A 14,280-nucleotide genomic window follows, 5' to 3' on the forward strand; every position below is an offset into this window, starting at 1 on the left:
ACAGTGACATGGAGACTAACACAACACCAACCACACAAACAACACCATCAACCTCAAGACGCAGAAGAAACAAACGAAGAGCAAATTCACCTAAACAAGAACACAAACTGAAACCCACAAAAGAAGCAGAAAAAACGACACCTCAGACAACATCTACACCAACAGAAGTAACATAGACACAAATGAAACAAGGAACAAAGAAAATAATAACATTGTTAAAGGAAATGACACAACCAAAAGCACTTATCCTCCCAATCTATGAACAACAAACAGCACCCGAAACAACACCACAAGCATCAACACAAGCAACAACTACACCACCAGACAATCACAACTACACAGCACCAAACAACAAAAATCCACCAACAAGCCCCAGGAAACAAAAAGTGCCTGAGGAACCCAAAAAAGACCAACCAAAACAAAACAAACAAAACACTGAAAAAACTACACCTCCACCACCAGCACCAACAACAGAAGAACGTAATATAAGAATTTGCCATTTAATCATACTCCTATAAACCAAAACCGATATAAAGAAACAAATTCTCTCATATCATGGATAAAAAAGGAATAAAAATTACTATCATGCAATGTTAAGGTCTAAATCCTAATAAAACTAATAAATTAATAAACTTAGCAAGGAACTATGACGTTATATGTCTACAAGAAATTCACAATATAAACATCAAACAACTGATTACATTGAAGATAAATTAGATGCATTATTTATAGTACAAAAAGATTATACCAACCCTAGTTCAGGAGTTGGAGTTATTATCAAAAACTCGCAATTACTATCTGACTGGAAAAATATTCACACTGCCGAAATTTTCAGAGGAAGACTAATTCATATTTATACAAACAAAATGCATATAATAAACGCGTACATCCCTGCCAGAAGAAGTCAAAGACATCCTTTCCTTTATAGACTATCAGATTATATATGCACACCTACCACGTTGAAGACATGATAATCACAGGTGACTTCAACACAATATCAGAAGATCTAGATACACTAAGAGGAATCGAAAAATGGGAAATGCTTACATCACAAATACTTAAGGGTTTAATTGTGAACAACAATCTGATTGATATATTTAGATGTCTTCACCCAACTCAAAGATACAATTCGGCTACAAGAATTGACCAAATCTATACAAACTCCAGGCTTAAAGACAACATCATTAACAGTCAGATCCTTCAAGAAAAAATCGGAGATCACAATTTAACAACACTAGAAATTGAATTCCCAAAAACACCCAAATGGGGTAAAACACATTGGAAAATGAATCAAATAATACTAGAGCTAGTCAATTACCAACAAGAAATGAAAGATTTTCTATACTCCTTATCAGATTATAATGCTTTCTATTTATGGGATGATATAAAACTGGAAATTACAACAATTAGTCAAAAATATGCCACAATCAAAGCTGAAAATGAAAAATTAATTGAAAAGGAATGTAAAAAGTTAATCGAAAACCAAAACTCCGAGCCAACTTTAAAAGAAAAAGCTCAAAAAACATTAAATAAAATATATGACTCTAGAGAAAAGGGCCAGAAAATAAGAGCTGGTTTACACCAGGACATTTTCAATAGCGGAAGAAAGGTTTATAAAAGAGAAGAAATTAGAAAAGGTACAGAAAAAAATGATAAAATTTTAAAAACAAATGAAGGAGAAACAGAACATAAAAATAAAATTTTCGACCACATGAAAAACTTTTACACCGACCTATATAAATCTCAAAAAAATAAACAACAACATAATAGATAAATACACAAAGAAATAAATTTCCCAAAAATAAATGAAACTGAAAGAGAAATATGCGGAAAAGAAATTACGGAGAAGGAAATAGAAGAAGCTATTAAAAATCTAGGTAAGGATAAATCACCTGGCCTGGATGGAATAACGGCTGAATTCTACCAAAAATTCTCTAAATAACTCCCCTTTTAAAAAACTTTATAACAACTGCTTCAATGAAAAACAAATGACAAATAGTATGAAAATAGGACTAATAACATTATTATATAAAAACAAAGGAGATCAAACGGATCAAAAAAATTGGAGACCCATCTCCTTATTAAACTTAGACTACAACATTTTAAGCACTGTACAGGCAAATAGACTAAAATTAACCCTAGAAAATATAGTAAATAAAAATCAAATTTGTGGAGAGAAAGGAAGAAACATCCAAGATAACATACTATCAATAAAAACCATTAAAGAATACATGGAAACACAAATAATATAAATGGCGCCTTAATCCAGTTTGACCACGAAAAGGCTTTTGATAGAATTGAACTTAACTTCATTTTAAATATTGTTAACAAATTTGTGTTTGGCCCGGTATTTTCTAAGTGGATAGAAATATTATATAATGACATCAAATCGAAAGTACAAGTGAACGGAGCTAAAATCGAACAATGTCCAGTTGAAATATCGGTGCGGCAAGGCTGCCCGATCTCAATGTTACTCTATGTATTAAAGGAGACTAGAAATCAAATTTTTCCTTTAACGTATGTAATTCTTTACAGATTGTAATTCGACTGTAATGTTTATAGATTAAATATCGTAAGCGGGTAGTGGTTACATTGCCTGGAAGATACCACGATTCCGTAAATTGCCGAGTTTTTTCGAGTTTTGATGAGACGACAGATCACGTGGTACCGTGACGCAATACTAGCCAGTCCTCAAATACAAACATAAACATTGGCGAGCGAGGCAGACAGGAGGAGACCACATTTGGGTTGCACATTCAAAAGTTGAATCTGCAGTCTGATATAATAGTTTATGTACTGTACTGGTCAGTGCTAAAATACATTTTTAGGCACAGACCCCGAACTGGTGACTTAAATAAACTCAAGCCCTGACTGAAATTCCACAAGCCCGGACAGTTCATACCTGGCAACTCTCAAGCCGGGAGAAAAACGTCCCCGATTTTGGGGGAATTTCCTCTTCTACCTCCCGATCTCGTAATATCTCTCAATTTTTCACAGCGAAGTCCCGATTATTACATTATGTCTGTCAATTTTCATTTGTTAGAAGAAAAAACCCAACCCCAAACCATTTATAAATAGATATAACGTATGCAATCCACAGTCTAAACTGCCACACTGCAGACAGGGAGAAAAGGCACGTCCGATGGGCGCTCGCACATTGGGGCAAGGGGGGTCTGGGTCAATAGTCTCTCCCCACCCCCGCCAGTTTCTATTGTCAGCCAGTTAATGTGAAACTTTGACCTCTTTTCTTTTAATCGCTGCTATTTAAACTGCCCAAGGAATAGTTTTACATTAGTTCCAATCATTACAGATTACCGTTTATACATACTACATGTATACAATGAACTTTTTAAAAAAAATTATAAGACTACTGAAAATTGTGTTTTCTCGAAACACGACAGGTTTAGAATCTTATTTTTAGGAAAGCTTCCATTTGATTAAAATCAAATCTAAATTTCACCTAGACAGTGGTGATTTGATTTAGATTGTGCCGTGTTAAGGCATGTATGTCAAGATCTTGAAAATACATTTACTCATTTCACCAGCGCGGTCAAAGTTTCCTCAAGCAAACAATTTTTGTTTCGACAAGCCTGACAGGCACCTCACTATGAATACAGGATGGGCCGGAACTAAAACCAGAGGGGCCCAGGGTGTCGGGCTATCAAATTTGTTTTTAGCACTGCTGGTGTAGATAAAAGATATATGAACTGATTGTTGCATTTTGTGGTCACTTACTCGGCCTTCTCCCTATTTTCGTAACTCACACGTTTAACACTTTTCCCAGGATTTAAAATGTCCAAAGGTATGTCTGGAACAGCGCCAACGTTTAGTCTAGGCCTAGCATTTGCGTATCCTTGAGCTGCCATTTTTTCATGATCCCTCTAGAAACATTCATTTGAGAAATGTAACGAACACAGAGTGCTGTATGGTGTTGCTTTGAAATCGACTAGTTTGTAATAATGTATCCATTCTTTCATTATGCCTTTATCTTTCGGAAAAGAAAAAGAAAAAATGTGTGTCCACAGGCTTTTCTAAATGTTCTATTACACCCGTAAGCAACGCAAAACGGTATTGTCTTTTACTCTGCCAACTCCCACGTGGGCTGCTGGAGTCGCTATTATGACGTCACATCCCGAAAGTAACCGAATAGGCGCGGAAATTTTGCATACGAGGTCACGGAAATTCAGCTCCTAGAAGAATGGCCAATATTTAAATATTGGCATTACGGTTGCAGATGATACTTCAGAATAAGGTTTTCTGCTATAGTACTTTTATTATTATTCCATATTTCCATTGGTTTCTGGTCTCCTTTAAGCATAGAAACACTAAACCTAGCTATCAAACATGATAATAAAATAACAGGAATAAAATATCCCCAACATTAGAACCGAGTACAAAACATTTCAACACGCCGATGACTAACTTCATCACCACGCAGCAGTCCTATCAACACCTAATTAATCAATGCAAAGCCTTTGGCACTGCCTCAGGCTCCAAAATTAACCAAGACAAAACAGAAATACTCTTAATCGGAAAATGGGCAGCAAACAATCCAGGTCTACCACCAGAAAAAATAGAAAAACATGTAAAAGTATTAGGTGTTTACTTGGATTTAAACAATAAAATGCTTAACTTCTAACAAATAGAGAAAAAAAATATTAAAACATATACAAATCTGGAATGAGTGATATTTAAAACTAATGGAAAAGGCACAGATTGCGAAAACCTATCTATTCAATTCAATATGGCATGAATTTAATACTATAGATTTTGAATTATACTAGATTAAAAAAATGGAGTCCTTAATACTAAAAAACTTCATGTGGAACCAAAGTATAAGTGAAGTTTCAAATTTCACCTTACAAAAAGAAAAAGAACAGGGAGGTTTGAATGTCCCTAATTGAATAAGTAAACAAAGAACCAACCATATAGAGAGAATAAACAGTCTAACGACCCAACCAGAATACCATTGGCATAGCCTATACATTTACTGGTTTGGTTTCTAAATTCCACACAGAAAGGATATTTACAATAACAACAAATTAATCAAAATAATCAAACCACCAGCAACTGATTATAGAATAATTGAAACACTAAAAACATACAGAAACAACAATGAACTATGGAACCCCACCAATAAAACAAAAATATATGAAATGATTCGAGGTCTGAGACTGCCAAAAACCAAAGTTGAATTACAACATCCTCTTTTGAACTGGGATCAAATTTAGAAAAAAATGGTCAAAAATCAAGGATTTAAATTTTAAAAAATCAGTTCTTTACACCTACGTCCACGACGCTTGGTGGACAGGAGAAAAAGCATTTGAGAAAACAATAATAAGAAAAATACCTAAATGTCCTTTATGTAAAAACATGTATGATAATAAAAAAAACCATAATCCTTTCCTGTGAAAAATTAGAAATAAAAAGAAGAGAAGTAACTGACGAAATCTCCAAAAAAGATAGGACTCTTTAAAGAAGAGAACTTACAGTATACAGATATGATTGCAGAAAAAAGTCTTTATAATAAAACAATAAACTTTATCTTAATTGCAGTTGATCTAAGGAAACAAAATATATGGATAAATGATAACTAAAAAACCCGTTTGGAATAGCCATCTAAAAGAGGAGCTGGCTAATCACCTTCAAACAAACATGTTTTCAATCACGTCACCGTGATTGATGTTGTTGTTGTTGTTGGGTTTAACGCCATTTTTCAGCACGATAGGCTAAGCATGGCGGCCAGTATTAATGGTGGAGGAAGAACTCGGGAAGAACCACCGACCCATGAGAAACTACCGGCAAGCTTTCTCAGACAAAACACTAAAATACAAAAACACATTCTAATAAAATGTAATGTGCAACAAAAAACTAACAAGCAATTAAGGTAACATATATTTCTTAGACAATCTGGAACTCATTATCAATTTTGGCACAATATCACATACAAAATGTATTCACGGTAGCCCCAGACCGTCCATCAAACTGTATGTTTAAATTACTTATATATATTATTGATTTATATTATTTGGTACACATAATCCCAAGCCTAGCAACTAAACTCTATCCAAAATTAAGCAATTGCATTATTCTAGTAATCATGTTACAACATAACTAATAATCTAATCTAAAACAATCTTGCGCCCAAACTAACACACGTTTTCAATCACGTCTGCGTGATTGAACATTTCAATCCCATTTCAAAAATAAAGCGTTAAGATGCATCAAAATGAAAATCTAAATACAAAAGGGGATGTTTTCCATCACGTCCGCGTACCTACTCATATAACCAACACATAAAACAAATAAAACAAATACTAAATACGCAAGCAAATGCAAATATAAAATAAATACTCATCCCAAATGGAAAATCCAGATTAGACCAAACAACAAGTGCTATGGCACAAAATATACCAAACCTTTTGATACAGACAATAAACAAGTAACTTATGCTAAGGCATAAAATAGACACAAAGCAACACGCACTCATAAACAGTAAAGCAATGCAGTATATACACTTTATCATGTTATCATTTGGATCTAAAGGCAAAGCCTATTTTTCAAAAATGTTAAGCCTTAAATAAGGAACATAAACTGAGATGAATTTGACCTAGATAATGCCGTCCATACACAAATATGGGGACAATATACAACATCAACACCACAAACAACATACACTGGACTTCACGGACTCTGACAAAGTCACTAATATAGCAAACAAATAAGCCAAATAAGGGGAAGATATCTACCTCAAAGTTTATATAATTTCAGAGGGAGCTAGTACTCTCCTACGTTCTTGTGAGAAAATGGAAATCAGGCCCACTGCCAGCCCAGGTAAAGGGAAGATAGTACATTCTCTCCAAACCTCAAAGGGATAATCAAACTAATAACATTTAACGAACAAAACAAAGAGTAACCCTGCTAAATTATTTATACTATTTTATTACTTTTATAACACAAACATTTATAACACATTGGTGGGTTGTCAGGGAACCCATAGCATGCAACACTATTTGGAAAAAAACAGGGTGCCACTTCTATGTCCTAACCAACCGTATATGTTGGGATGGGACTAAGAGGTGTTAACACCTTTACGGAAGCAAATCTCCAGCTATAGAGGTAATGAAATTGTCTTTAGTACTATTCGTTTTATATGACAGAATTGTTTCATACTTTAGATATTTTATAATTTATTCTAAATTCTACAGAGTCAATACCTAGGTTATACAACGCCATATTAGAAATACTATAGTCTGGTTCGAGTTAGCTATGTGACGTAACTGAACAGACATATTGATATTTAATTACACGCTGCATGCATTAAACGGTTAATGTAATGGGTAACGAATTCATGTGCGCGCATGCGCAACATATATCAATACAGAAGTACTTAACCGTGTTATATGTACTGCACGGTTTAGTTGTTTTAATTTTAGCTGCCTTATGCCATACCTTGTATATGGTTTGATGTGGAGTCACCAGCTGTAGAGCGGCTTTATACATGCCTGCCATGCTTTATATGTCGTTTGATGTGGAGTCACAGATATGGAACGCCAGAGCTGTCTTAAGATGAGAATATTTAATATATGCTGTGCTTTTGTACTTATATGGTGTGCAAACTTCTTTATATGTTGTGCTTTTGTACTTAAATGATGTGCAAACTTCTTTATATGCTGTGCTTTTGTACTTATATGATGTGCAAACTTCTTTATATGCTGTGCTTTTGTACTTATGTGATGTGCAAACTTCTTTATATGCTGTGCAAATTTCATTATATGATGTGCTTTCTTCCTTATATGATGTGCAAGACTTCTTTATATGAAACTTCATTATAATGAGATGGCCGATAGCTGCCGCCAGAATACAACATCAAAGTAACATGAATCCGTCATCAACTTGTTATTAGCAAGTGTGAATTTCATTCATGTCAAAATTAATTGCTTTTAGTCTCCCAGCTAACTGTCCAGCTAGAATGCCCCTATTTCAGTTCCCTCTCTTTGAAAGCTAGCTTTAAATGGGGGATTTCTATATTGTAGTGTGCATAATAGATTGTAGGTGATATTTTGTACCCAAGTAAGATTAGCTGACTGTTATTGTGATGTAATTTGCTTAACCGCTGCTTATCTTTATTTCAACTTTCTTTATACATAAGCATGTTTAACTGGCTCATTGACTGAATGTTTCAAACCTATCATCTATAATCGTCTCTGTATGAGATTCGGTTTATCAGAGTCCAGGAAGTTCCACCAGCACAGAGCTGATTAAGTTTCTTTGAGTGCATACAGCTGATAGACCTGTTCTGTTCTTTAGACACTGGCACACACTGGCATAGCGGGAAATGGAACTGTTAAGCTTTGGTAAATATGTGCTTCTTTTCTCATGGCCGAAACAGTGAACATATTGATGCAGTGTTTGGGTGAACAAAGAGTTCTGCTTTGGTTCTTGAGTTTGACTGAACATTAAATTGATCCGATTGACGTATAGCAACATCGGTCACAAAATCATTCCGTTTTATACAAAAGCACTCACCATCCAAATAAGATACAACACCATGGCTATTTCTAGCCAATCTGGTATCTACCGATTCGTCACGACTAGTATGCAGGCATCGTTTCAATTCGGCATTACCCACGAAGGAAATTAGTTTTGTCCTTCACTGTCTTGAATAATATGCGTGGAAATTCCTCAGTTTCGTCCTAATTACTCTTTAAATCCAGTAGTATCTTTTTAATAAAGTCATCCTTAGGAAGGCTCATGTAGGACTCCGCGTACACGTTTACTTCTTCAGGACATCAATAATTATTCTGGGATTCTGTATCAGAACTTGGATAAGCATTTGCACAATCATTCTGAGCCAACATTTGTACCTCACCCACAGGCACATGAATAGGTAACAAAAAATCACCAACATTCATGATGACAATTAACATTTGCTATATTTTGTCATAAAGCGTTTAATCACCATGGGACGATTATACAGGTGTTTATGGTATGCATATTTACTACCTGAACCACGACTCGAATATTGAGGATGTATAATCTTCGCGAGAAAAACACGCAAGCATATTGATCTATGCAAACGAAAAACAGTGTATTACAAGCCGAATATTGAGAAATATTATATGAATTTAATATTTCATTCATAAACTGAAGCTAAAAGAATGAGATAAGACAAATAATTTTCAAACTACACGCTACATACGTTGGTATTGCTGTCCAATGCCCACATAGTAATATCGCACACCTACCTGTGCTGTCTTCTTGCTACTCCATAATGACGTAAGCATACTGATATAATAGATGGCAAACATTATGTGCAGACAGAGAGACAGATCGATAAAACCAGAGGCGTACAGAATATCAGCAAGTAACTTTTCCGGGAAGTAATCAATAATTATGATAAAGAACATTATTAATATCTTATTGATACATTTATCAGCGTAGACGTTTACTTCTTCAGAATACCGATCATCACTCTCGGGTTCTGTGTCAGTACTCGGATAAATGTTTGTACTTTTTCATTTTGAAGTAACTCTGTCTCCATCGAAATGTCTGAACCAGTACCTCATACGTAGCCTCAGAAATGGGACAAGAATTATTGATGTTCCTATCGACAATTAACATTCGTTATCGTTTACTATTTAAAATAAGATTTCTTTGTCAGCAGAGCGACAACAGCCTGTGCATGGAGACTACAGTTTAAGCCTCTGAGTTACGATCAGAGTGTTGTCATAAATATAAAGCTGATAGTCATGTTGGACTAGATCATGTAGAAATCTTATCAGTGTAGTTCATAACTAAATATGTATTTGTCATTCCAAGTCGTAGTAGTATGAAAATGCTCTGCACCTTTGACGGTCTGAGTCAAAACAAAAACAAGAAATATGTATTTAGACCCTGACAGTGACAATTGTGCCACTGGATTTAATGCGTAGAGGTACAATTATCAGCATTTCCATCAGAGCACATGACCATAAACCATCAAATGAATAGACGTCAAAGAGGGCGTATACGAAATATTGAGCTATATAAACCTACTCTTGTTTCTAACAACATAAAGAAACACAAACACGTACAACATAAAGAAAAAAAAACAGTCTATAGTTTTGAAGTACAAGAAGTTAAATGGAGTAAAACTGGGAAGGAACTGATGGACGTGTTTGCTTAATTTCAGAAAAGGACATAGATAAATTAGACAAGTTGAAATATATTTTTTTTTATTTCAAAAGGAAGATACAAAGATTAAGGATAGAACTGAGATTACAAACGTTGATGTCAGAACCTTACAAGCAAATGTAATGATATGGAAAAGTGTACCAATTTTCAGTCAAAGTTTGTCAAAGAGCTAGAACTAGACATGAGAGCGAAGAAATGCAGTCAAATGCTATGGAAGTTCAAAAAGAACAGCAACAAAATATTCAGCACGATCTTTGACTATGAGATATATAGCAAAATATTCATTGATGATTTCAGATAGGAAAATCACTTCATAATGATAATTACAAAAAGGTTTTAAAGGTTTTAAAGTTTTTAAAAACGTTTTTGAATCTTTCTCAAACAGTGCTTTTTCAACATTTGAACTTTCCTTTGTTTTCTATAGGCTGTATTTATGCTTGGTTATGTGGTGGCTCATATTGTTTTATGTTTGCATTAAAGCTAAGTTATCAATCACATTGTTGATTTTCAAGTTTTTAAAGGTGTCGATGGCACGCTGCGCTCCTTATAGTCTACATCTAATCTAGTGTTTTTTTTTTGTGTGTGTGTGGATGAACCAAATCATCTCTTTCGTTTGTTTTATTCTGATCTACCCTTACTGTCTTTGATGAATCACATATTCTCCATAAAGTACGGTAACGCTATGTTGATTTTATTATTCTCAACGTAGTGAGAATAGTAAGAGATTATTCGGTAAGTGAAGTGCTGACGTCTGGACAAATATTTCTTTGTACCATTCCAAATACACCCATCTCTTGGAGAAATATTTTCATTATTGTCAGATATGAGGTAAACGAAATCAACGAGACCCAAATTAAATATTATTGGTTGGTGAATGGGAACAATTATATTACCAATCATGACTGTGGTTATACATGTAAATAATGACCGATATAAAGGTAAGCAATCTATGGTTATATCTGAGTTGGCATGTACAAGTGTAAAGTTCAATATGTCTTTATCTGACTTCAATCGTTTATGCAATCCTCGTTCCATGTATCTGATATGATTTTAGTTATTCTCACCGTGCTGAATTAGGTACAGGCTAGCTTCCCCCACCCCCGTAAATGAAGGTTATATACTGCAGATAGGTTATGTGGAGGTATATGCATTCCAGTCTCAACCTAACTCAGTAATGCACCAGTCAGGTTTCATAGACGGTAAGGAAATTATTTTCTCATGTACATACAGGTATTCAGGTCACATATACAATACACCCAAAATTAAGTCCTGAAAAATTCAGTTAAGTAATATTTTATTTTATATACAGCAGTTGTTACATGCTTGTTGCATGTACATTCAGTGCATTTGGATACAAAAATCAATTATTTTAGAAGAAATTATATATTTATGAACACGGACTATTGATTGCTGCCCATTGTGTGTCATTACGAACACGGATTCTTGATTGCTGCCCAGTGTGTGTCATTATGAACATGGACTCTTGATCGCTGCCCATTGTATGTCATTACGAACACGGACTCTTTATTGCTACCCATTGTGTTTCATTACGAACACGGACTCTTGATTGCTGCCCATTGTGTGTCATTACAAACACGGACTATTGATTGCTGACCATTGTGTGTCATTACGCACATGGACTCTTGATCACTGCCCGTTGTATGTCATTACGAACACGGACCCTTGATTGCTAACCATTGTGTGTCATTACGAACACGGGCCCTTGATTGCTGCCCATCCTCTGTCATTACAAACAGGCACTTTTGATTGCTACCCATTGTGTGTTATTATGAACAGGGGCTCTTGATTGCTGCCCATTGTGTGTCATTACGAACGGGGACTCTTGATTGCAGCCCATTGTGTGTCATTATGAACGGGGACTCTAGATTGCTACCCATTGTGTGTCATTACGAACAGGAACTCTTGATTGCTGTCCATTTTGTGTCAGTACGAACGGGGACTCTTGATTGCTGCCCATAGTGTGTCATTACGAAAAGGACATAAATATCTGAGGCAAAGTTAAGTTTGTAAATTATTATTTATAACTGGAAAAGTATCCCTTGGTTTTGACTCACCTACCTATAATTAGATTATGTTCGCATAATGGTATTGTTCCTCTCGTTTTATATTCGGTTGTAATCTCGTGCTAAGCGTGTATCTAAGAAAAGGCAATTTTTAAAGTCAATTATGTTCCTCTGAGTATATTTACCCAATCACATTACATATGGAATATTAGCCTGCTACCCAGCGAATCCAGCCCTATTAAAAGACGAAAATTCGTCTTTCCCTAGCAGAATCAATAGACAAAGAACAATAACCCTTCCCCAGTATCTCTCCATGATACCACAAGGTGTCGCCAGTTTTTAGGTTCGCTGCTGTCCCGGCTACTCATCGGACAGTTTATCCTCCGACAATCCAGTCGTGTTTATGTTTCAATGGGCCTGTCCAACGTATATTTTGAATTTATTGTGCAATTTATCGATCTACTACAGGTTTTATGCTTTAGTTTATAATTTAGTCTAATTGTTGAGTGTATTATCAATTATCGGGACTTCATCTTGTAACACCTGTACCCCACCCACCCACCACCCACCCCGATACGACCAGGTGTCGCCAGATTTTAGCTGAGCGAGCTACTAACGAGGATGCTCGCAAGGCAGTGTGATTGGAAGGATTTCTAAATAATGTGATTGGATAGGTATTCTTGGAGAAATATATATTAAACATTTGCTTTCTCCATCGAATACGTTCACCGATCATATTACATCAAGCGAAAATATGATAAGAGCAGTTACTATTCAAATAACTTGAACTATGAACATATCTTTACTCCTGCCTCAACTTGATCATGCTAAAATGCATCTAAAAAGTGTGTGTGTGTGTGCTTAAGCGAGAGAAAATCGAGTACCATATATTTGGGCATGGGTTTTAGTTCTATTCCCGATTGTCGGCAAAGCATAGAGCTCTCTAACATATTTGAGATAGATAATACAGTTTTATTGTCAACAGATTTGCTTCATACTAACACGTACTTTCCTGATGGAGCCATCAATAGATATTTTCCCCACTGTTGTCTATACTTACAACAATCATTCATATGTAAATATGTAACCCAATATTTGCAGCAAGGAATCATGAAAAAGTGCTTTGACATAAACACGTCGGTGTTTCTGGGGCTACTGGTGTGAGGTGACATGAAGGGAATAAATTTATATTTTTATTTTTTCCGTGTTACAAAGAGTATAATCAGCCATACAAATACATAAAGAGTGACCATCTGAACACTCTACAGTAATCTGAGAATAGAATATATCAGATCTCAAATACAAAATACCATTATTAACAAAGTTAGGTGAAAGCTTCATTCCCAGCATAGCAGTAAGTTAGAACATGTGTAGGTTATTGATACTACATATAAACACTTGAGCTAGAGAGCAAAAGTACACAAGCTGACATCAGTCCCCTTTGTATACACGAAACCAACAGTTGCGATGCATATAAACTGATTTGTGTCTTGTGGGTTTAACACTGTGTCTCTATACGTTCCGAGAGCTGAGCCTGTACCAGGGTTCACAACGATTCAATGCGCGAGGTAATGTATGCCTACAGTGGAAGAAGGACATGAATTGTTTACGAATATATAAACCTAAAAGTCATTATAGATCTTACCGTTGGTCGTATCAAATATGCAATAATGCCTTGTCACCGTTTTTGAATTCTTAACTCTTAAGAAAATACACTGTAGTATTGCTTGTGGTCGTTTTTCAATTCCTAATTATAAAGGAAATACAAGAAGAACCATCAACGACATTTCTACCTAACATCTAAGCAGCAATATTTGGCCCATACCTACCTGAGCCCTGGGCACTGTCAGGCACTACATTAGGAATAATATTTCTTCTACATTTACGTTTTCATATGTTTAAGAGTTACTTAAGAATACGTCTTGGTCAGTGACTGTTTGGTTTGACGATACGTCTAGAGCAGGGAAGCACAACCCCCGGCCTGCGAACGTATTCTGTGTTAAAACAACACAAAAATATGGCCCGTGAACAGTAATTATATTACGGAAATTAATGTTTGCTACCCTCGAGTGGTGTTAGA

General features: G+C 35.4%; 1 protein-coding gene across 3 annotated transcripts in view; it reads right to left on the reverse strand.

Moving 5' to 3' along the window:
* LOC149807558 (uncharacterized) overlaps window positions 1-9,361 on the reverse strand; it is a 74,343-nt gene extending 64,982 nt beyond the window's left edge. For 2 of the 3 annotated variants that reach the window (XM_089967763.1, XM_089967746.1), the window contains exon 1: window positions 9,249-9,361. The gene's annotated coding sequence lies outside the window, so the exon portion shown is untranslated. Of the gene's footprint in view, window positions 1-7,452; window positions 7,583-9,248 lie in introns of those variants that run through there. The other variant, XM_089967753.1, reaches the window with a different exon arrangement.
* Window positions 9,362-14,280: the final 4,919 nt, after the last annotated feature.

Source organism: Sinohyriopsis cumingii, chromosome 1 (genome assembly GCF_028554795.1).
Source record: "Sinohyriopsis cumingii isolate HCF-2022 chromosome 1, ASM2855479v2, whole genome shotgun sequence".
NCBI classification, from domain to species: domain Eukaryota; kingdom Metazoa; phylum Mollusca; class Bivalvia; order Unionida; family Unionidae; genus Sinohyriopsis; species Sinohyriopsis cumingii.